At 38.5% G+C, this 25506-nt stretch overlaps 1 protein-coding gene across 4 annotated transcripts in view; it reads left to right on the top strand.

The window, feature by feature from the left end:
- Nucleotides 1-1506: 1506 nt before the first annotated feature.
- Nucleotides 1507-25506, top strand: part of LOC139467058 (protein cycle-like) — a 116128-nt gene continuing 92128 nt past the window's right edge. For 3 of the 4 annotated variants that reach the window (XM_071248770.1, XM_071248772.1, XM_071248767.1), the window contains exons 1-2: nt 1507-1641; nt 22438-22492. The gene's annotated coding sequence lies outside the window, so the exon portion shown is untranslated. The remainder of the gene's footprint in view (nt 1642-22437; nt 22493-25506) is intronic. The other variant, XM_071248768.1, reaches the window with a different exon arrangement.

Genomic DNA, 25506 nt, shown 5'->3' with positions numbered 1-25506 from the left:
ATATTATTTTAATTTGGATCCGAGCGCGGTAATAGCCCAAAAACATTAAAAAATGTTCCGATGACGAAGTATACAGTTCTGATGAGTTACAGTCATATTTAAATGTAGGCTGTCATCAGACCGATGTATTCGTGAATACGCATAGAGAATAGGTCTTCTGCAACCCATGCTTGCCGTAAAAGGCGACTATGCTTGTAAGAGGCGACTAACGGGGTCGGATTGTCAGGCTCGCTGACTTGGTTGAATATGTAGATCGATGCTCATGATGTCAATCACCGGATTGACTGGTCCAATCTCGATTATTTACAGACCGCCTTCATATAGCTGGACTATTGCTGAGTGTGGCGTTAAACAACAACCAACCAACAACAAAAAACGGGATTACGCACGGGTTTATGTGAAAAGGCAAAATTTGATTTTGTTCACAATTAGTTTTCGTATTTTGAAATACTTAAAGATAACAAACCAGTTTGTCAGAACTGAAACACTTTATGGTTTAACCCAGGCCAATGGCGCCGGAAAGCCAATTACAGTGAAAAGTCCTATGCATCAGGGCTGGGACGAGTTCAAATTTATTTTCGGGTTCCCACCCTTAAAAATAAGGTGCCGTTTTACCTCTACAATTAGAAGCCGCTTTGTTTGTTTGTTGTTTACGCCGCACTCAACAATATACCTGCTATCTATATGACGGCGGTCTGTAAATAATCGAACACAAAGCGATCTTTCCGCTACGGCTATTGTAAGCCTATGTTAAAGTATGGGAGTAAGATCGTCTTAGCGCTAAGATCGCTTTGTGCAAGTGGGCCCTGACAATCCTATGATTGACATCATAAGCATCGGTCCATGCAACTGGGATACGACGACATGCATCCACCAAGTCAGAGAGCCTGACCACCCGATCCCGTTAGTCGCATTTTTACCACAAGCATGGATTACTGATCTATTGAAACCCGGATCTTCGCGGATCCGCGCCAGTGAAATAGACTGGGATAATAAAAAAAAGCCTCTTGTGATTTCATTGATAGAAACTATTTCGTGGTCGAAATGTAATGAATAGCAAGACAACTGGTGAGGCAGCATTGACTCATCTGGCATGTCATTCGTACATCAAATATGGTAAAACATTGATATTATTTAATTGTGGCCCCGGTTACATAACATTCGTCTGAAGTCCTCCTCTCTTTTATAAAAGCTAGTCGAAGGAAAATGCTACATTTAAATATGTACACAAACTAACACGGTCGTTTCATAAGTGTGTCAAACGCATGATCTCTATAACATATAGCAACTGTCAAACAAATCACGTATTACAAATACACGAATTGGAGAAGATCCTGTTAGACAAAAATAAATGTTGAAGGAGTATGTCCGTGAGCAGTTTATACACGACCAGGACATAGTGAAATATATCAGGCAAGTTGTAAGTGAACTTGACCTAGACTCGTGCCGAATGGTAAGGTCAAGGTCAGACCAGCTGTTTGTCACGAGAGGTTAGGATCGGGGGTTTTCAGTGGGAACTGTCATCGTGGACGGAGTTGCTATGTGATATTCGTCTTATATGCGGAACGTTTTGCATGCGGAATGTGATGCGCCTTTGTGATAATGTGATCTTTATTGGACCTGGCTTGAAGAATGAGACAGGTAAGAAAGAACACCTGTTGCCTTTGATGTTGTCTCCGATTCTTTAAATGTACGGAACGAGACTCGCATTAATCGCTGAGATAGTCCAGGTGAACTTAGGTATGGCGATGTAGTTATGGATCATTATGATTTATCGTCATACTCGCTACTCTGCTGGTGAATTGAAATGATATAAATGTTTTGAGTTAAAAACTGCAACAAATGACAGGTCAAAAGTAATTGACTTACCTAATCAGCTGTTTTAAGGATACAGATCTAGGCTATATCCACGCTGTGAGCAGGCATTTGAGACAATATAATTTATAGGTTAGTTTATTAAAATTATTACTAGTGTCACAATCATGACTTCCTATTTGTCATATGTAGCCTAAGGGATACAGGGAAGGAATATTGTATGATTTGCCAGGCATTTCAATAACCATCAATCTCATTAAAATCAGATCTTAGTTCTCGCTATCGCTAAACAAAGATCTGAGGACATCCCATTACGGATCACGTCAGAAAGACCTTTCATCCGACCAATCAAAGCGTCGCTTACCATATCATGAAAGGGACACTCAGAATGTGTTTTCTAATCATGCAACCTCGAAAACTTTAACACAGGGTATTCCGAGCAACAATTACAGCGCGTATCCGTCAAAATCATCGTCTATCTCTCACTTCCGTGGGTAAAAAAATTGAAAAGGAGACGCGTTGCACAGTATGTGGGAAGAACTGCCATACAATTTCAACCTTATATTAAACATTCCGGAATGTTCGTTTGTTCAGTTTTCAAAATTTTAATCGAGAACTGTGTCAACATCTTTTTCAAGCATAGTCTGTAATGGAAGTCGCCAGGGTGTGGAAAAGCTCGAGAAAGCTGCTTTCTAATTGGCTGATGTCGACTTCTTGTTGGTCAGTTTGCGAGAGGTCTTTCTGACGTGACCCTTAATGGGATGTCCTAAGATCTTTGTTAAGCGGCAGCGAGAACTTAGATCTGATTTTAATGAGATTGAATAACCATAGCCTATACTGAAATCATCATGGTACATAGATTAACATATAGACAGGTTTGTTAATATGATTTACTTTTTGCATATATTTTATATTTGGTTTGACATAAGACATGATCATTGAATGGAAAATATTGTGTTGTGTAATGTGCGTAGGGGTTGGGTGTGTGTAAGTAAGTATTAATTGCTGGAGAAAATTGCTGGATATGGCCAAATGTAGGTTAACATGTGGGTAAGGAAAAATATCTCTTCATGGTTGTTCTTGGTGACAATAAAATTATGTGAGTTGTATGATTGGAACAATGGTGAAGTGGTTGGGGAAGAGGATGACATTAGTGAATTTCATCTATTTATTTTACCACAGTGCCAATTTTATCCTGTTATACTTTTATAGAATTGCTAGTATTATTTATGATATTTTGTACATATATAAATAGTTGCCATGACAATTTTAAGCCCAGTGATTTTCATTGTTTCACTTAATGTTTCAGCATTTTTGTAATCGTGATCAAAAGAACGAATACCCATGTGTCCAAAACAAATCATTGAGTGAAGTTTTAACCCCTGAGCAAGTTTATCTCTATTCCCCAGCTCACATTGGGGTTTTCCTCCCTAATATTAAGTTAGCAAACACATATAACTCAAATACTTATTGAATAGCATAGAGTAGCTTACCCTTGTCTTCCCTATCTATGGTGAGATCTCACCCACCCAGTCTAGATCTGTTGAGGTCTGTGGTGAGAATCTCACCTATTCTGTCTAAGATCTGTTGAGGTCTGTGGTGAGAATCTCTCTCTCCAACACTCTGTCTAGGATCTGTTGAGGTCTGCAGCAAAAATCTCTACCTCACCCACTCTGACACGGATCTGTTGAGGTCTGCAGTGAGAATCTCTCCCTCCAACACTCTGTCTAGGATCTGTTGATGTCTGACAAAGATAAATACATGATATATAAAGATATATACATGATATAAGGTACTTTATTTGCCATCCTGGGGCGTTCGGGTAGCCTAGTGGTTAAAGCGTTTGCTCGTCACGCCGAAGACCCGGGTTTGAATCCCGACATGGGTACAATGTGTGAAGCCAATTTCTGGTGTCCCCCGCCATGATATTGCTGTAATATTGCTAAAAGCGGCGTTAAACCAAACTCACTCACTCACTCACTTATTTGCCATCCACTGGGACTGGCAATCACCTGAGTTAACAGTCCAAGGCTAATTTTACTGGTACAAAACTGGTAATTACTGGTACAAAACTGGTAATTACTGTTAAATGGGGACACTTCTATGGCCTTCATACTGTATATAGTATAGACCGATTTGATGTTTAAGGCATATGATAAGGGTAATGCTATTTTTCAGGTCATTTTCATTTGCAGAAGCCCGAGGTCTTCCATTAACGGCCCGATGAAGGAGGGCAGTTGAAAAGACCAAGGGCTTCTGCAAATGATAAAGCCCTGAAAAATAGCTTTACCGTTATTATAGCTAAAATTGATGGAATTTGTTATCAAATAAAAAGAAACAACAATATCGGTTTTGAAACATTTAGTGAAATCAACACGAATGCCACTGACCCACTTTTACAAATATGGAAACGTCATAGAACAATCAGATGACGTCACTATTCAAAGTGACGTCACCTATCCCTATCCTATGACGTCACCTAACAACAGGCGTGATAATGGCCCGTCGTCAAGCAATATGAGGGCATTATCAAGTTACAGTGGCCTGCTGATTTTTGATAACATGTGGGAAGTTTAATGATTATTCTATCCATTTTAGCTATAAAACATGTTTTACTCGTACTAAAAAATATATATAAGGAAGCTAAGGCATGGGCTGTAGTGTTTCAACTGTGTCCTCGTTCCAGTACTGTCGGGGTGGTTGGGTTGTGGTTAAAGCACTCGCTCGTCACGCCCAAAACCTGGGTTCGATTCCTGTCATGGTTACAATGTGTGAAGTCTATTTCTGGTGTCCCCAGCTAATCAGAAATTCTCATATTTCTAATGAACACAGGAACTGACTGTCCTTTGATTTACCGGTCCAAGCCATATTTTGCTGTCCAGTATTGGGTATATCCTGAAGAACAGAATCAGTGTTCATATACCTTCCAAGAAACAGTTTACTGAAATATTTTCTTTGAATTGTGGGTTAAATGTGCAAAGTGTATTTTTTGTGTCCCCCTTAAGCCCTTTAGCTCAGATGACAGACGATGAGGTGGCTTCTTGGTTATAGTATTTGTTCATCATTCCAAAGACCTAGGTTTTGATCCAGGGTGGAATAGGCCTTCAGCAACCCATTCTTGACATAAACGGCAACTATGCTTGTCGTAAAAGGTGACTAACCGTATCGGGTGGTCAGACTCGCTGACTTGGTGGATGCATGTCTTAGTATCCCAATTGCGTGAATCAGTGCTCATGAGGTCAATCACAGGATTGTCTGGTCCAGACTGGATTATCTACAGACTGACGTCATATAGCTGGAATATTGCTGAGAGCACATTAAACAACAAAGAAATAAGGTAATCCCGACATTGGTGCAGTGGGTGAACTCCATTCTTTGTATTCGTGGTACCCTTGCCATCCCTGGAATAGACCTAAGATAGCATACTTTATGACAGTGTTCCCGTTTACCATTACTTATCAGCTTTTAACCAGTAAAATTAGGCTTGGATCGGAAATTCATGTGACTGCCAGTCCCTGTGGACTGGCAAATAAAGTACCAAATAAATCTTTGTTGTTGAACAAAACATGAGTGATAATCAATAAAGTATATTTCTTAACAAAGTCAGCTTGTCTGTTATCATCAGGGTTTCCCATTGTCTATTTTTAGTGCAGGGAAACAGCATTTTACTTTGCTTCGAGGTTATATGTCTATGTGTAGTGACTTATTCTCGAACCAATAGAAGAGATGATTGTGACTGGACTTTGTGTGAATGATTTGTAGATCTAACTAAGTTTCTTCAGAGATGATGTCATTGAAATTTGTCAGTCATGAACGTACAAGGCATAGAACGTGATGTTTAAAGAATGAAAAGGTAATTTTCATACGTTTTATTTTTATTTCTTGAAAGTTTGTACTGACAAATGTTGAGGGGACTGGTAATTTTTAGAGTTGCCAGTACACAAGGACTAGCAGTTTGAAAAGAAAGCGAAAACAGTGTGTCACACTTGATCACACTCCAAGTGTTTGTTTCACCAGCTTATAAAGGTGAGGTCTTGTAACTGTGATCTGGTTTCCTTGGTTACTGTGAGATGTTTCTTAAATCGGTAACTGTTGTTATTGTTGACATTACAGCATATGAATAATGTTTTTAAAATTATTTCATCATTCAATCAAGGATAGTAGCTACAAGACATATTTTCAATGTTGAACAGTTTTCATTGATATCTGAACTTTCTTTCTGTTGCTGATATGTCTAATTTCTCGACCAGTTGAGTTTGGTATTGGTTTATTATCCCCCGACCCAACGAAGTTGGCGGGGGATATAGAAATGGGTTCCGTCCGTGTGTGCGTGCGTGTGTGTGTGTGTGTGTGTGTGCGTCCCGAAATCGTTTCCGGAGCATAACTCAGAAACCGTTAAATATTTCTCTACAAAACTTTGCATGTCTATCAGACTCATGCTGAACTGGTGCCTGTTGCTATTTAGGAATTTTATAAATTTTTATTTTTTACTTTTCCATGGCAACAAGTTGGACCTAGGTTCTATAAGGGTGCTGTTCGTTTATGGAGCGTAACTCAAAAAACGTTAAATAATTTCTTACAAAACTGTGCATGTTTACCAGACACATACTGAACTGGTGCCTTTTGCTATTTAGGAGTTTTCTTAATTTTTATTTTTTACTTTTCCATGGCAACAAGTTGGACTTTGGTTCTATACGGGTACTGTTCGTTTCCGGAGCGTAACTCAAAAACCATTAAATACATTCTTACAAAACTTTGCATGTCTATATATAAAGCACATACTGAACTGGTGCCATGTGATATTAAGGAGTTTTATAAATGTTTATTTTAGAATTTCCATTGCAGCTATTGTGACATGGCCTAAGAGAAATGTTGGGTCAGTTACCTGGTTTGGGACCATAACGTGTTAAAATGGCGGGGGATATAGATGACTTCGTCGACAATACGCTTGTATCACTTGAATTATCACAAAATTATTTGACATAAATATGTCACATGGTGCTTAGCTTTGTTTCCTGTAGATTCAAGTTACCATGGAAACATGGCGTGGCAATGTTAGCGGCAGGCTGTATTTATTCATAGAACAAGATAGCCCACACAGATCGCAGATGATGATAATTTTTGACTGATTGATTGTGAAAGGTGTAAAGACGGCTCCTCATTTGGTATTGATGGCTTTCTTTGGTTATTTAGTGTACACTTACACCTTTGGGTCCAGTTTACACTTATACCTTTGGGTCCAGTTTCCACTTACACCTTTGGGTCCAGTTTACACTTACACCTTTGGGTCCGGTTTACACTTACACCTTTGGGTGCAGTTTACACTTACACCTTTGAGTCCAGTTTACCCTTACTCCTTTGGGTGCAGTTTACACTTACACCTTTGGGTCCAGTTTACACTTACACCTTTGGGTCCGGTTTACACTTACACTTTTGAGTCCAGTTTACCCTTACTCCTTTAGAACCAGTTTACACTTACACCTTTTGGTCCGGTTTACACTTACACCTTTGGGTCCGGTTTACACTTACACCTTTGGGTGCAGTTTACACTTACACCTTTGGGTGCAGTTTCCACTTACACCTTTGGGTCCAGTTTACACTTACACCTTTGGGTCCGGTTTACACTTACACCTTTGGGTGCAGTTTACACTTACACCTTTGAGTCCAGTTTACCCTTACTCCTTTGGGTGCAGTTTACACTTACACCTTTGGGTCCAGTTTACACTTACACCTTTGGGTCCGGTTTACACTTACACCTTTGAGTCCAGTTTACCCTTACTCCTTTAGAACCAGTTTACACTTACACCTTTTGGTCCGGTTTACACTTACACCTTTGGGTCCGGTTTACACTTACACCTTTGGGTGCAGTTTACACTTACACCTTTGGGTGCAGTTTACACTTACACCTTTGGGTGCAGTTTACACTTACACCTTTGGGTGCAGTTTACACTTACACCTTTGGGTGCAGTTTACACTTACTCCTTTGGGTGCAGTTTACACTTTCTCCTTTGGGTGCAGTTTACACTTACTCCTTTGGGTCCAGTTTACACTTACACCTTTGGGTGCAGTTTACACTTACACCTTTGGGTGCAGTTTACACTAACACCTTTGGGTCCAGTTTACACTTACACCTTTGGGTGCAGTTTACACTTACACCTTTGGGTCCAGTTTACACTTACTCCTTTGGGTGCAGTTTACACTTACACCTTTGGGTGCAGTTTACAATTACTCCTTTGGGTCCAGTTTACACTTACACCTTTGGGTCCAGTTTACACTGTTGCTACATGAAGATATGAGGACATCACTAGAGTTAGATGACTATCATCCAAAAACAGGGGGCACAGGTGGCCCAGTCGTCTAAGGCGCCGCGATTCACTGTGCAGAGTTGCGTCCTGTTGGCACGCCAGAAACCTATGATTGTGGGTTTGTATCCCGGTTCACCCCGATTATGTTTCTAGGTTTGTCAGCACCATACCTGTGCTTGTGGGTTTCACCGAAGTGGTAAACGTCTGAGACCTGCATCACTTCGGGCTTTCCTCCCACATTAAGCTAACACACCGTGATATAACTGGAATACTGTTAAAAATGGCTTTAAACCCGACTCACTCACTTACTCACTCACCTACTCACTCACTCATCTGAAAACATTTGAATGGAAGAGGCAGCTTGTGGAAAGTCTTGCCATACAATCTTGGCCATCTATTAAACATTCACATTTTTCTTTTGTTTAGTTTTCAAATTTTGAATTGAGAACATTGTTGAAATATTTTTCAAAATGTATGCTGGTTTGGCAGTTGGCATTTTGCAACTAGTGCCGTAAAATTCGAGAACTCTTCTCTTTGATTGGCTAATGTTGACTTCATGTTTGTCATTTCATTGGTCAGTAAAAGTTCCCAATGTCGTTCTGATGTGCCAAATGTGATGTCCTCAGATGATGATGATGATGATGATGATGATGATGATGATGATGATGATGATGACGACGATGATGATGATGATGATGATGATGATGATGATGATGATGACCAGACCAATGTTGCAGATGCCCCAAAAATATCTAATAAGTGTCGTGATTTTATTTTTACACCCCCCATTCCCCCCCTCACACACACACACACACACACACACACACAACACAACAAACAACCAAAATCAACAAACATGGTCATAGTAATCATATTTTTGAATAGAGCATTTCAGTAAACTATTGTTTTATGTCTGCAAAATTCACAACACCAGGTCTATTTGGTGTGAGTTACTTTTTATATTGGTTGTTTCAAAAAGACTCAGGATTTGCTTTTCCTGCTGAAGCAGATATTTTTTTAACTGAGAGGAGTTCCTCTTTAAATACGAGTTCAGTTTACACCATGTACAAGTGAACTCGCATGCATGTCATCGTCAACATGGTGCTGGGTACCCCAGTGTGATGACGTCATCACCCCCACCCTGTCAGTTATGCAATGTATGCTACTGAGGCTGTTGACACAGCACCTGCTTGCCTGCTCTTACAGAGCCATGTGATTTGTGTGTGGCTCTCTCTGTATGTGACCAGCCAACTCCGAGATATGGGACCACCTTATGGGTGTAAAATCACATTCTGACTACCTATTATATCTTAGTATCTTAGGACCACAAAAATACAATTCGTAAGCTTCAATTCATTTTTATTACAGAGACACATGGCATCAAACATTTGGACTCATTTTCTGCGTAGTCCTTTTACCAGAATAATAACTGTTTATGTAATTTAGTTTTTAGATTACTGTATTCGATACTGTCTTTCTTTATTACTTCAAATGTCTTTCTTTATGATGTCAAACGTCTTTCTTTACAACGTCAAATGTCTTTCTTTACGACGTCAAACGTCTTTCTTAACGTCAAACGTCTTTCTTAACGTCAAACGTCTTTCTTCATGATGTCAAACGTCCCTCTTAAAGATGTCAAACATCTTTCTTTACGACGTCAAACGTCTTTCTTTATGACGTCAAACGTCCCTCTTAAAGATGTCAAACGTCTTTCTTCACTACGTCAAACGTCTTTCTTTATGATGTCAAACGTCCCTTTTAAAGATGTCAAACGTCTTTCTTTATGACGTCAAACGTCCCTCTTTATGATGTCAAACGTTTTTCTCTATGATGTCAAACGTCTTTCTTTATGACGTCAAACGTCTTTCTTTATGACTTCAAACGTCTTTCTTTATGACTTCAAACATCCCTCTTTATGACGTCAAACTTCTTTCTTTATGATTTCAAAAGTCTTTCTTTATGATGTCAAACGTCTTTCTTTATGATGTCAAACGTCTTTCTTTGTGATGTCACGGCCTAATTGTATCCTAGCACCCATAAGTTCCATTGGACAACAGGATCGTCAACACAGGGTGTATGTATGCATGTTTGTTTGTTTCTAAGGTATTTCTGAAAGTGTGTGCTGTGTTTCCAGACAGAATGTTCTGTTTTCTTTCTTGCTTATGCCCCACGTGTCGACCACTGTGTTGTTGTATTTTTCAATTAAGCATTGGAGATAGGAAAGGCAGCATTGTTTGACACTTTTCTCATTTAGTTTTATGGTTGTTATAGAAAGCTAGGAATTCCCAAAGTTTTGTGGAAGTGGCTTGGACTACCATGGCAACTGTTGTTTAGAATTGTGGACTTAAACCAAGATAAAACTTTTTAAAGGATTTGGTGTTCTTTGTGTTTTGCACTGGTACTGTTTCTGCTGGCTATCCCTGTTCTCCTGGAAGGGGGTCGGGTAGCCTAGTGGTTAAAGCGTTCGCTCGTCACGCCGAAGATCCAGGTTTGATTCCTGACATTGGTAGAATGTGCGAAGCCCATTTCTGGTGCCCCCAGCCGTGATATTGCTGGAATATTGCTAAAACCATACTCACTCACTCAGTTACATTTGTCCTCACTCAGGTGGGTCACATATACAGTATTTCAGCAGCCTCGTCACTAACCATTGTTATTGAACTTATACTCTATGGATTCTCTCAAGCAGAACTATTAAAAAAACAATAAAACTACAGTATTTTCTTGAATATAGTGCACACTATATTCTAAAAAAAAACCTGTTGTGTATTAAAGGTGGTGTTAGTGATATATAGGGCTGGAACGGGCTACTTGGTGACTCATTTCGGGTGGGTCTGAGTAGGACCAGGGTACCCACACGACTACCTGGACCTGTGGTTAGTCACGTGATATATTGTTTAATGACAATAACAATAAAACTCCATGGTTACACTACAAGTCGCTAAAATTCGCATTTCTTTTTGACTATGCACGCATTCCTTCTGACATTGAAATATTCGAGTAAGTATGCATGATCAAACTATGTATCTAAATACTAGTAAATAGTTTTTACCAGGGCTCCGGTAAAACAATTCCCGATCGGACATTTTGTACCCAACTTGATACCTTATTATAACAGCGGGTACCCAGCCAGGTAGTAAATTGGGCTCATCCCAGCCCTACAGGTATATTATTATTATTTTTATTATCATTATTATTATTCCACACTTATTCAGATAATCATATGTGGTTTATGAATATCACAATACTTTTGGAAAATACCGGTATATTGCGTTTTTACATATGTGACAACAATGGACAAGTCGAACTGAAACAGGATATTGGCAACTGTTTCCTGTGATTAAAAATAGCAAACCAATTTATCACCAGCTTTCTCTATATAATATGTGTCATAAACATCCATTGTGACCATAGCAACAACCAACAAAGTACGAAGGTGTCAAAACTGAGTTGTTTATTTCCTATTTTGAAGTGTAGATCTAACTAAGCTACTTCAGAGATGACTCATTGCTTTGAACATGATGTTGAAGTAATTAAACCAGGTAATATGCATACATTTTTAATTGTTGAAAGTTGGGACTGACAAAAAGAAGAGGAGACTGGTAATTTTTAGAGTTGCCAGTCCATTGGACTTGCAGTTTCAAAAGCCAGCAGGAACACTGCCACACTATCTCATTCACTCAGTCACACACACATTCGCATCTTAAGAAACAACTCTCCAATATGTTTTTAAATTAATTTGATTTGTTTTTAAATTAATGAAAAGACAGATATATAGTAATATATAGTTTTATTTTAATTTACTTCCCTTCCATGATAAAATGTGCAATTCTCAACAAATTCACAATGAATCCATTGTGTTTTAGATCAAATTTTATTTATGTATTTATATTTATAAATGTTTCTTTATTTTTTAAATATTTTTCAAATTTTACCTACCACATATCAGAAGAGGACTGGCAAAATTTTACATACCTGACCAGCAGTTTTGAGAATTTCTGTCTCTTCCAACTTCACTTCGTAGTACATTTTTAGCACAATGACTACAGCAAACTGTTTCCTGGATGGCACTGAATATCTTGGATCAAGAGTGTTTATGACCTCTTTGAATTCAGAACTTTCAACAATGCGATATGGTCTTAAATCTTTCACAATGAACTTCGCTATTTTGTTGGTAATATCAGTCGCTCTCGGTGAAATCGATTGGTATTTTTTGGAAGTTGATCTCACAAACATGTTGGTTATTGTTTGCTGGGCTGATATCAAAGGATTTACCACATGCTTACTGTCAGTGCTCATCATAACTTGCGACTTATCAGTTGTGGGACGACTCGTCATGACAGGCCGATGAATGTAGTCTGCTAAAGTGTTTGGGTGATGTCGCCTCATATGAGCGTATAACTTTGAAGTCCCACCACCACTGCATTTCACATGTGTTGCATACAGCTAAATTTTCTTCAACAATACCGTTCATTTTGCGTTTTTTCAGGCCAAAATACTTCTATATCGAAGCTTTGGCCCTTCGCATTTTCACGGCCACGAAGTCCACCATTTTGTTACCAAGCAGACATGCAGTTCACTCTCGAGACGGAATTTGCACGGGAAATTCAAATAAAACATAGCTTTCTATGGAAATTTATTTAATCCTTTACTATATATTAGTTGTTTGTAACACTTGTACATAAAAAATGTTACTTTAACTATGAAGAAACGTAATATTCATCATCGGAAATTTCCGTAGCCTACTTGGACTCCGGAATTTGCCGATGTACCGGTATAGTAAGGAAGTTTACCGGTACGTACCACAGCTAACAAAAAACATGGTATACCGGTATACCGGTAATACCGCGCACCTCTAGTTGCTGAAGACCAATTCTAGAATGTATGGTTGGACTTCATCATTGTGTATTGTCATCAGATAAAGATGGAAGGGAACTCACATAGTTGTTCCTGTCTGTGGGTACTTGGGGATAGTTACATCATTTGAGGTGGGTTGTTTGACAGTGCTGTTGATGAGGATGAAGATCTAATGATTAGTTTATTATGGCCTTAAGGATGTTGTGTCAAACAATTGCTTCTGATATCTGTTCCCTTATTTCTTCCATCAGTTATATTGAATTCTCTAATTATTACTAATCAGGATCTCAAAGTATTTTTTAATCATTAATATTTCTTATAAAAGACTTGCTCCTTCACTGATCCTCTGACCTTAAAAATAAAAAATTCAGATGAAAAAAAAAAGGGGTTTTAGCAGGGGTCCGGAAAATTTAAAATCCCAATCGGACATTTGCATTTAGGCCACGCCCCCTTCAAATAGCATATTTTAGTCTGACTTTTGACACACATTACAAGTTTACATATTCATAATATGATGAATTATGAATTGTTTCAATTTAAATTGTTTAATTCACTGGACAATTAATAACAAATAATATCATTTTAGATATACATGGAAAACATACGTTTGTTTCTGTTATAATAACGATCTGTTAACGTAGTAAACGGTCTTATTAATATTCATGAGTTATATTCATGAGTCTCAAGTGTACGCGTTGTAACATTTGGATCGAGACTATTATCCCATATTTGGTTATCACGTGACCTCACCGGAAAAGTGTTTTTTTAAAACTAAAGATTATTTTAATACAAGACAGATAATTTAATCACAAATACTAAAATATCGTTGAGAGCAATAGTTATTTGAATACTTTTTTCATCTGTACTTAATTGTTGACCATAAAAAAAATTGATATCGATCGTCCGAGAAAGTAAAATGGCGGTCAATCAAGATTCAATATACGACTAGCTACTGAAAACAATAAACTCTGCAAATCTTCATTGTATGTCAACCAAGTGAAAGTCGTTAGCCACGACTTACAAAATGATCGTCTAGACTTTGAGGGTTTGACAGATCCGCTCGACTGATCTGCATCGGTCGACTGGCTGTCGTCACGCTTTCGCTTCTTGTCTGAGGTTATGTATCGTAACATTGTGAGGATAATGATGTACATCGATGATGCAAGGTATTTATGTACAGTTGTAAACACCTTTCACGCAAATTAACAAGATGTTCTCAGTAATTAATCCTCGATTAATCAGTTTCAACTCAGTTTATTGCCTATTACAGTGATTGACCGATCAGCAGCAATCAAAACAAACAAAGCTTGTCAGTGTAGATAATCTTAATTGTGTTGCAACTGCAGACAGAAACTGCTCAGTCCTAACTGTTGATCATGTTCGGTCAAAATTTAAGAATGTCCGGACAATACTTTTTAAAATGTCCGGTAAGCAATATTTTAAAACGGACATTTGAGATTCCCAATTGGACATGTCCGGCGCATATGACGGTTTCCGGACCCCTGGGTTTTAGTAAAGATCACTTTTGGTTTAATAATTAAGAATTGACTTTCACTTTGTTTGAATTCATTGGAGTATACACCATTGGCCCTCCTTATATGAAGGTTCATACACCAATAAACTCGCACAAAGTGAAAGTCAATATTATTTTTTATACCACTTTTGTTAACCTCAAAGAATGTAGACCTAGATCAATACACAATTGTATTTAGTATGTGTGACAGCCATACAACAACCAGCTGTATCGGGGAATAAAATTGTTCCTCAAAACGAGAGGTGACATGAGCTCATGTGTGCTCAACATGCTCTACAGGGACGACTCTTGTAGTGTCTTTACAACAAATGTATTCAAATAATGTCCTCATTAGATGCGAAAGGTCTGTTAAGAACTACCTCAGTAGGTCAGTCACAATGACAGCTCGTCATAATACATTTTCAAGAAGTATAAGACATCAAAATGGCTGACACGATAAATGTGACGGGAGAGATTTCCCAAGTTGTTAATGAACCTGTGGCTGTTACATGTGATAGTCATTATTGATCAATTTGCCGATCATTGAAAGGTGGTTGTAATGATGTGTCAAATAGATACAAGGTAAATTCCTAAATTGCTGTAGACTGTCACTGTTGTCAGACACGGATAGAGGTGATAATACGATAGAGGTGATAATACGATAGTTGGGCTGTGCTTTTTTTTTCATATAGTTCTCTAGGATGGATTGTAGCAAGGATATTCTTAAATGGGCATGCAATTGTAGCGGCTATAAAATTTCTGAGTCCCGTGATGGGATTCGAACCACGGAACTTCTGATCAGAGGTCGGACGCCTTGTCCACATGTCCAAAGAGGTTAACCCCGTCAGCAAGCTGACAAGGTAAGGATGTCATCAGTGGGATGACTCCATGCCCGGCTACATACTCCCCCATCAACAGAAGGCACGTCCCGGGACGCATAGAAGGGTACTGAGACTTATTTTGTTCAAATCAGGGGTCCGGAAAATTTAAAATCCCAATCGGACATTTACATTTATGCCACGCCCCCTTCAAACAGCGTGTTTTAGTACGACTTTTTACACACAAATTACAAGTTGTTACGTATGCATAATATGATGAATTATGAATTGTTTCAATATATATATATTGAAATATATATATGGAAAACATACGTTTGTTTCTGTTATAATAACGATCTGTCAACGTTGTGAACAGTCTAATTAATATTCATGAGTCTGCTCAAGTGTACGCGTTGTAACATTTGGATTGAGACTATTATCCCATATTTGGTTATCACGTGACCTCACGGAAATTTTTTTTTTTAAACTAAAGATTATTTAAAAACAAGACAGATAATATAATCATAAATCCTAAACTATCGTTGATAGCAGTAGTTATTTGAATACTTTTTCATCTGTACTTAATTATTGACCATAAAAAAATTTGATATCGATCGTCACAGAAAGCAAAATGGCGGTCAATCAAGATTCAATATACGACTAGCTACTGAAAACAATAAAATCTGCAAATCCTCGTTGTATGTCAACCAAGTGAAAGTCGTTAGCCACGACTTACAAAATGATCATTCAGACTTTGAGGGTTTGGCAGATCCTCTCGACTGATCTGCATCGGTCGACTGGCTGTCGTCATGCTTTCGCTTCTTGACTGAGGTTACGTATCGTAGCATTGTCAGGATAACGAGGTACATCGATGATGCAAGGTATTTATGTACAGTTGTAAACACATTTTACTCAAATCAACAAGATGTTCTCAGTAATAAATCCTCGATTAATCAGTTTCAACTCAGTTTATTGCCTATTACAGTGATTGACCGATTGGACTATCATTCTAGGTACGATGTATTTACAGCAATCAAAACAAACAAAGCTTGTCAGTGTAGATAATCTTCATTGTGTTACAACTGCAGACAGAAATTGCTCAGTCCTAACTGTTGATCATGTCCGGTCAAAATTTAAGAATGTCCGGACAATACTTTTTTTAAATGTCCGGAGAGAAAAATTTAATGTCCGGTAAGCAATATTTTAGACCGGACATTTGAGATTCCCAATCGGACATGTCCGGCGCATATGACGGTTTCCGGACCCCTGGTTCAAATTTAATATGAACATGCTCGGCCCCACGTTGGGTGCCAATGTAGCGGCTATAAAATTTCCGAGTCCCGTGATGGGATTCAAACCACGGACCTTCTGATCAGAGGTCGGACGCCTTGTCCACATGACCAAAGAGGTTAACCCCGTCACCAAGCTGACAAGGTAAGGATGTCATCTGTGGGATGACTCCCACCCTGCTACATACTCCCCCATCAACAGAAGGCACGTCCCGGGCCGCATAGTAGGGTACTAAGACTTATTTTGTTCAAATTTAATATGAACATGCTCAGCCCCACGTTGGGCGCCAATGTAGCGGCTATAAAATTTCCGAGTCCCATGATGGGATTCAAACCACGGACCATGTGATCTGAGGTCGGACGCCTTGTCCACATGACCAAAGAGGTTAACCCCGTCAGCAAGCTGACAAGGTAAGGATGTCATCTGTGGGATGACTCCACGCCCTGCTACACAATCAAACTCTGACTTTTCCCGAAGTTCAAGATTAAAGGGTCTAAATAATGAAAAACAATGCTTCTGTATTTATTTGTGCTTGGGGATTCCCCGGGGTTTCCCCAAGATTGTGGCAGTAGTCTGCAGTGTTTAGATCATTTCAAGAAAAGTCATGTGTCGTTCATACTCATGAAAATTATTTTCGCTGTCATGTGACCGACCTCTCGTCCAATGAAAAAGCTGCATATCATGTAAACTGCACAATAAAAAATTAAGTAAGAGTGATATGCTGCTGTCAGATTTTCTATTCATAATATTTTTAAGGACCCACACCAGGCCACGATTTTTTTTTATCACCTACTGGTTTGAAAATCCTGTACAATGCATGTCATTTTATATTTTTTTCGACCTCAAACCAAATGTTTCACTATCAAAATCCTTAAACCAAAAAGAAAGCAAAAAGTTAGGCCGAACAGTTGAAATACTGAACTGTTTGGTTGGTGGGGATGTGATCGAGTGAAACGTGGCAAAACGGTCATCAATTTTTTTCAACCTTTACATTGAGAATTGAGATTGAGAATGATATTGGATGATGAATATAACTGTAGATAAAAATAAACCTCATCAAGCGTCAGAGTTACATCACTCCAATCGACTTGTGTTCATTTCATATTGAAGACATCCGGTTGAGATTCTCTGTGTGATGAAGAATCTGTTACAGAACAACAGTACACCTTGCCTATTAAGGGTGTTCTTTATGGCAGCAAGCAGAAATATATATTGATCTTTTGAATTATCTCTTTCTGGCTCTTTAGAAGATTAAAAATACTAATCTACTTCTAATGAATTGTCACCCAAATGTTTGTGAAAGTTGCAAGATGTTAAAAAATATTTAGGCTCATACATTTGTCATAGTTTAAATTTGATAAAAAATCAAATATCTAATCTATCAAACTACCAGCTCAGATCTTCCAGGTAATGTGAAATTATCTCCTTCAATCAATGCTCTTAAAGCTCACCTCAAAACCCTCCTTTTTAACAAACACTATCAATGCTGAGCACACTGAACACTAAATTTTGTGCCCTTTATGAGCTGTATAAATTCAAACATGATGATGATGATGATGATTATTATCATTTACAGATTAAAATAAAAAATGCAGCAAAGAGGGTTTGGGGGATCCTGGCACAGTCAGGCTGGTTAGGCTCATCATCAGCTCAGGGCCCTTGCCCCCTCTACACGCAGCCCGGGTCGTACCATGGATGAATCTCTGTGTCAAAACCACAAGCATGGCGAAGACTGTAAGAAAATGATCGAGCCACTCCATCATGTCGCTTAAGATACCGTCTTAGTGCCAAAGCTGGGCATCCACTGACAATGAGTTGGACAGTCTCATTAAATTCATTACATAATCTACGTTTCATATTCACATTTTGATGCAAAATATACACTTTGACGGTTTCGAGTTGGAAGTGTCTGGTCCTGAGCAGCAAACAGAAAGCTTTCTGTTTCACTTTTCAGGCCAGACGACTTCATCCAAGTGAAGGACTCTGCAGGATTGCTGATCTTCTCAACACACTGCACATAAACTCGATGCAGTGGTCGTTCAGAAAGTCTCTCCTTGAAAAACTGAGTCTGGGCCGATTTGATATGGCACTTCGCTTGGTTGACACTCATTTCTGTACCGTCCAGCAGTACAGAACCATCAACAAAATCAACACCGACATTGAGATTATGTCCCACATCCTTGGCTCGTTTTAGAAAACTGTGGAATGGCTTGTTTTCATCATGAGTCTTGACATGCTTCACAAGAGGATCATCAGACAAATAAATGTGTGCAAAACATGACAGTTCTCCCGCATGATGGTTTGTTAGTACCCAGTCGACTTGATAAGTCTTTCCTATAAGAGGAAATCGCTTTTCCAAAATGCTATTTATCCATCGTCCTGTTGGCCTTAATGGAAGCAACACATGAGCCACTAATAAAAGCTACACTCCTCGGTGTTTCCAGGCAGACAGCTTTCCTCCTAGCCATAGCTACATACGGCCACACTGTCAGAATTACACCATATCGAGGGGGGGGGGGGCTGGGATTTTGTCAAAACTCTCTGAAGATTCTTGTGAAAAGTTAAAAATGCTACCTTTGAAACAAAACAAATTACTTGCCACAAAAACTAATTGTTGCAAAGTTTTTTTCTTAAAAAGTATTCAGGATCATGACTGTAAATAAAAAAAAATACCTGGTTTTGCAGCTGAAGCTGAAAAAATATCTAATCTTGATATGAAATCCCAGGCCCGACCCCCACCCCCAGTATATAAAATGGTCAGTCCATAACAGCTACTGATATGCATGGAAGCCACAAAAAATAAATTCATCCAAAGATATCGTCCGAAAAAGACATCATGAAGGCTACCATTGCTGGCCAACAGTTACCATCATGCACATTCCATGCAAACGTTGGGGAACTGCAATGCCCGCATAATACGAACCCACATAATACAAACCCGTCTGTCGTGCAACTAAGTCTAAGTTTAACAAGTCATATCCAGTCTCATTAAAGTCAGATCTTAGTCCCCACTACCGCTAAACAAAGATCTGAGGACATCCCATTTGAGGTCACGTCAGAACGACCTTTCATCCGACCAATCAGAGCGTAGCTTACCAGATCATGAAAGTGACAGTCGGAATGTGATTTCGATTCATGCAATCTTGAAAACTTTAACACGAGGTATTCCGAACGATAGTTACGGGTTTAACGACTGAATCCATACAAACTAGACCATATATTTCCCATTCCAGAATGTTCTTTTGTTCAGGTTTCAAATTTTTAATCGAGAATTTTTCAAAATAAGTTTTGAAGCGTAGTCACCAATTTGAATTTAGTGCCATAAAGCACAAGAAAGCTGCCTTCTGATTGGCTAATGTCGACTTCTTGTCAGTCCTACCATTGGTCGGTCACAATTCGCACATGGTCGGTCTGACATGACCCGTAATTGGATGTCCTCAGATCTTTGTTTAGCGATAGCGAGAATTAAGATCTGATTTTAATGAGATTGAGTCATATCAAGCTGTTAGTGGGAGTCCCACAGTTGTTCTCAGACTTATGCTTGTGTGATATCCAACCTGATCTGGAAGGGCCATAATCGCGAGGACCGTTAGTGGCAGCCAAGGGGTGTAAAAATTCAGGCAACTACAACATTACAACGTAAGTTAGCCTTTTGATCATTTGTCGCCCAGGGTGTGGTACAAGTCATAGGTTCACAGCTGGACTCACATTATGAGTGAGGGAGTTGGGTTCAACGCCACTTTTAACAGCATGGCATGTCGGCTTAATGTGGAAGGAAAGCCCGAAGTGATGCAGGTCTCAGACATTTACCACTTTGGTGAAACCCATGAGCACGGGTATGATGCTGACAAACTTTGAAACATAATCGGGGAGAACCGGGAATCGAACCCACAATCATAGGTTTCTGGTGTGCCCAAGGGACGCAACTCTGCACAGCCAAACGCGGCACCTTAGACGATTGGGCCCCCCATGCCCCCCGACTCACATTATGAGATGCTGATAATGGTTCAATAGAATTGACATGAGTATGGAGTGTTGTCAGCACTGGATATGACTCAGATAAAAGAAGTGACATCAGTAAAAATGGAAGTGACGTCATTAGAACCAGAAGAGATAACTGACTGAAACCGAAGTGATGTCATATAACCTAGATGTGATGTCATAATTCCGGAAGTGACATCATAGAAATACCAGTATAAAAGTACTCTCTCAGGAAGAATCAGGTATTGTGTGTTTTCCTTATCGTTTCTATATACCATATTTCTCTGCTGTCAGCTATTCAGGACCACAAGATGTCAGATTCCTCCTTTCTATCTGCTACATTAAGCCTGTGATGTGACAGAGATGTAATAGAGGTAGGGTATTTAAAGGAATTATCAAACAATAACATCATTGTGTATAATTCTAAGAATACTACCTCTGTTGCATCAGGAGTAGTCCCACCCACCTCCCCAATTTATCTGTATCCAGGAGTCATGTCACTTCCTGCCTCATGTATGCATAGTAGCACTGGGCGTAGGATAAGATTTTCCTAAAGACTACTTGGGATGAGCTGACAGTGAAGATATTGCCAGTTGAAAATCTGGATTTGATAGTGTGATGACACCTAAAATATAGGATTTATGTATATTATGTTATGGAGGTAATATTCTTAGAATTACGCTGAATTGTAACTGTTGTTTGATTTATGGAAGATTGCCATATATATATATATGCCTTTCAATCAATAAGCTGAAATACTCTTTTACTGTAAGATGGTTATACAGATTTGAACAGAGTCAATTCAGTCTTTATCTTTTTCTATTTCATGTACATGTCATACGAACAGAATGAAGGTTTTTACTTTGTTAATACAGTTTATTTTTGTTCCCAGTGAGTTTAACTCATGTGAACCATGTCCACCATCAGTGAACACATTGATATCAGTGTCTGTGAAACCTATACCTTCAGTAACCCTACTGAATATATACCACAATGATATTTTGCCTCCTATCAATTCTTAGACATTGCTGCTGATGCTACATGTGAGGGTCGCTCGACCTTGATCTTGAGATGTACCAGGGATTGCACTGTCATTTGCGTCATAACGAGATGACCTTGACCTTGTGGTACACTCCTCCTGCACAGTTATTAATGACCGTAATCTCAGAATAATTTGTCAGCTTTATCAGATGTGTTCGTTATTCTGGCTAGCTATTAATCCTTCCATTATTAGATTTGTCTCGTTAAAGAGATGGCAGGTGATCGCTACATGGTGTCTTGACCTGAGGCTTTAAGCAGTTTTGATGATTTTCGCGTGATATAATCTGTACGATTTATACGAGATGTCTTCTTGGATACAGAGTCAATGGATTCATGTTGGATTTATTGTTGGGAAACCAAAGAAATTCTACTTTTGTTTAATTTCAGGTCTGTATATAAATAAGTATGTTGAACCTTATCGTTGATTATTTCACTATTTTGTTCTATTGTCATGCAACACTTGTGTCATATAATTGAATTTTTTGTTAGACAAACTTACACATGAAAAACAATTGATTCACTAAGGAAGAAGACCCAAGAAATCTCTTCTTGATTTTATATATATGTAAATATTACTGTATAACCATGATTTGGGAATCCACTCACACACTTGTCAGTGTAAGCAATTTCACTGGGACACTGTGATCTGGATTAGCAAGGATATATTTGTCACCTTTTCTCATTTGATGGAACATTGATGTTTAAGGCATTCCATTGTGATTCTCTTTAATAATTTAACTCTTTTAGAGTACACATTTAGTGGAGCTGTTGAGGTACTGTCATTTGTATGCACTGAGTATATATTGTGTTGTTTCAGAAGAAATGTCACGTCGTCCTTGTACCATGACGGAGGCAAGGACAATTTGGGAAAGGTAAGTGTTTGTTCTTACACTTCGTTTTTTTAACTTTTTTTTATTCTTTGCTATTTCATTTTGCTTTTGATTCAAAGCCAGTAAAATGCACATGTTGCCTAGTGAACGTAAATGCTGCAAACTAGTACTGGAGTTGTTTCCCTTACTTGTATCAGGATCCACTAGTGGGTTTGAATTAAAAAATGCATCCTCATTAGCCAAAAAATAGAATATTGTTTCTGGTCCCTGCCTGCATCAATTTCAATTCCCAGCTTCTGACTTTTGTGTATTCTAGATCTTTAACCAAGGGCAGATAACTCTAACCTGCATTCCTAGAAACAAATTTACAAATGCCGGTTTTTACAGTATTCCAGTTATATTAAGGCATGTCAGCTTAATGTGGGAGGAAAGCCCAAAGTGATGCAGGTCTCAGACGTTTACCACTTTGGTGAAACCCATGATCAGGGGTATGAAGCTGCCAAACCTAGAAACATAATCGGGGCGAACCGGTATTCGAACCCACAATCATCGATTTCTGGCATACACAAGAGACGCTACACTGCATAGCGAATCGCGATGCCTTAGACGACTGGACCACCTGTGCCCCCTATTTCTGCGATGAGTTACATTCTCTGCAAATCTGTCCGCAATTGTGGAATTTCAGAATTCGTCATGGACAGCTCAGTGAAGAATGAAAGTCAGCTTAGCCCTTGGGATGCCCTTGTCATCAGGCCAATGTTCATCCCTGGTCATTTCTGAGTGCATTTATTGCTATAATATAATAAAAGTACTACTCACATTTGGGGTGAGACTTACGGACTGACCAGTTGATATTGCATGATATTGTGGTCAGGGCATGGGACTTGGTTCATGTTGTTTTGAGACTGGATCATTTTTCAGCTACAGCTGCAAAACCGGATGGTATTTTTTATTAAAACTACATCAGTACATCTTGCAACAATGTATTTTTTGTGTCAGGCAATTTCTTTTTTTTACAACAGTCTGAAGCATAATTATTTTTGCTACACATTTTCTGAAACAGTATCCTTTTTTATAACATCCCAATGAATTTCTGTGTTGATAAAAATAATAAAAAAAAACAGACAAAATATTTCAGTCACTATTATTTGCAAAACTTGTTGTATACCGGTAATACTGTGCATTCCCCATACTCACATAAGAAAATAATAATTATTTTGTCTCATTATGATAACTATTAATAACCTATTAATAGATTTATTACTATTGTGATTATTTTAGATAGTCTTTTTTTTTTGTGATTATGGACATATAAACTTAAAAAACAACAACATGAGTTCATTAGTGGGCGTAGCCTATTTTATTTTTGGTTTACGGTAACTTAAAATTGCTTGCTTAGCCAATTAAATACCATGGAATTGATAGCAATTTAAATATTTCATAATATTTTCATAAAGTATGTTATATCTGTGTTTGTTATGGCCATGCGCTACAGGCTCGGTGACTTGGTTGATAGCGTGACATCATACCCCGATGGTGTGGTTTGTTGCTCACAATATCGATCACTGAACTGTATGGTCCAGACATGATTATTTGCAGGTGCTGTCATGTATAGATATAATTATATGAGCATGTGTGTCATACAGATTTTGTGAAACGAGTGTCAGATTTCTTGTTTTGTTTGTATGTTGTTTAACGCAGCACTCAGCTATATTCCAGCTTTATGACGGAGGTTTGTAAATAATTGAATCTGGACCAGACAATCCAGTGATTGACATCATGAGCATCAATCCACGCAATCGGGATTGATGACTTTCATCAAACAAGTCAGCAAACCTGACCACCCGATCCCGTTAGTTGCCTCTTATGACAAGCATAGACGCCTTTTACGACAAGCATGGGTTGCTGAAGACCTATTCTACCCCGGATCTTCACGGGTCAGATTTCTTGTATCTCCCAAAGAAATGATCACACTCACATGTGTGTCATACTGATTTTACGAAACGAGTGCAAGAATTCTTGCATCTCCCTTGCGAGAGCGAAGGCAATAAATGAATTCTTACACAAGTTTCGTAAAATCAGAATGACGCACATGTGAGTGTCATAATTTCTTTATTACCCATTATTTCTTAATCCTTTGGAACTCCCCTTTAAAAAAATGCACTGATCGCTGCAGTCCTAGAATATCACAATTTGTTGAAACAAACAAACAATAAAACCTAGACACTGTTCCAAGTACAGCAACATGGACAACTCACTCTGAACGCACACCAACTGCTGAGCTATTCAGTTAATAAGGAATGGGAGAACTGAAAGACTTATTCCAATTCTGAGTACTTGATGCTGCATGTATAATGAGAACTACTCTTAATCCTACATCATGTTTCAAGGATGTACAAATGTCACTATTATGGGCTTAAATCAAGTATTCATCTTTAAACATCATTGATCCAACATGGTAACTGGGCGTCATGTTTACTTGTACATCTGTCTGGTTTTCTTGACTTCAACTGTCTGTTCACCTATACGCCTACGGATGTCAGGATTCAAGACTTATCATGATGCGATACACATTACTGCCTACGCATGTTTCAAGTCTAATGTTTTAAGGCTGTATTGATTTTCAGATCTGTTTTGCAAAGTGCCCTGATGACTGCTAAATTAAGCATTATCTTACCCGGTGTTGGGAAACAGTTCATATTCTGCCACAGCATCAAACTATTATTTATTACAGTGATTTGAGATAATTACTAACTGCTTGAAGTAGTAACAAGCTGTTGTTAGCTGAGCCAGAAGCTTAAAGGGCAAGTTCACAGGGAAATGAACCTATTTTTCTGGTACTTTTTCCATATTAAAAGTGTTAACCTAGAAGTGTCGTAGACAAAAATATAAAGATATCACAATTAATTAACATATTTTTTGCATTAAAACGATTTATATATTTCACATTTACAAATTGTTCTATTTCAATAACAAAAACACCATGGCTTATGCCCCTTGCAATATGACGTCATTGGTGCCAATTGATAAACATTATGACGTCATCATGCTTTGTT

The sequence above is a fragment of the Haliotis cracherodii genome, unplaced genomic scaffold (genome assembly GCF_022045235.1).
Source record: "Haliotis cracherodii isolate W230 unplaced genomic scaffold, xgHalCrac1.p SCAF_19, whole genome shotgun sequence".
Lineage (NCBI taxonomy): Eukaryota > Metazoa > Mollusca > Gastropoda > Lepetellida > Haliotidae > Haliotis > Haliotis cracherodii.
Note: the sequence above shows the minus strand (reverse complement) of the source record. Positions and strands in the feature narration are given on the sequence as shown.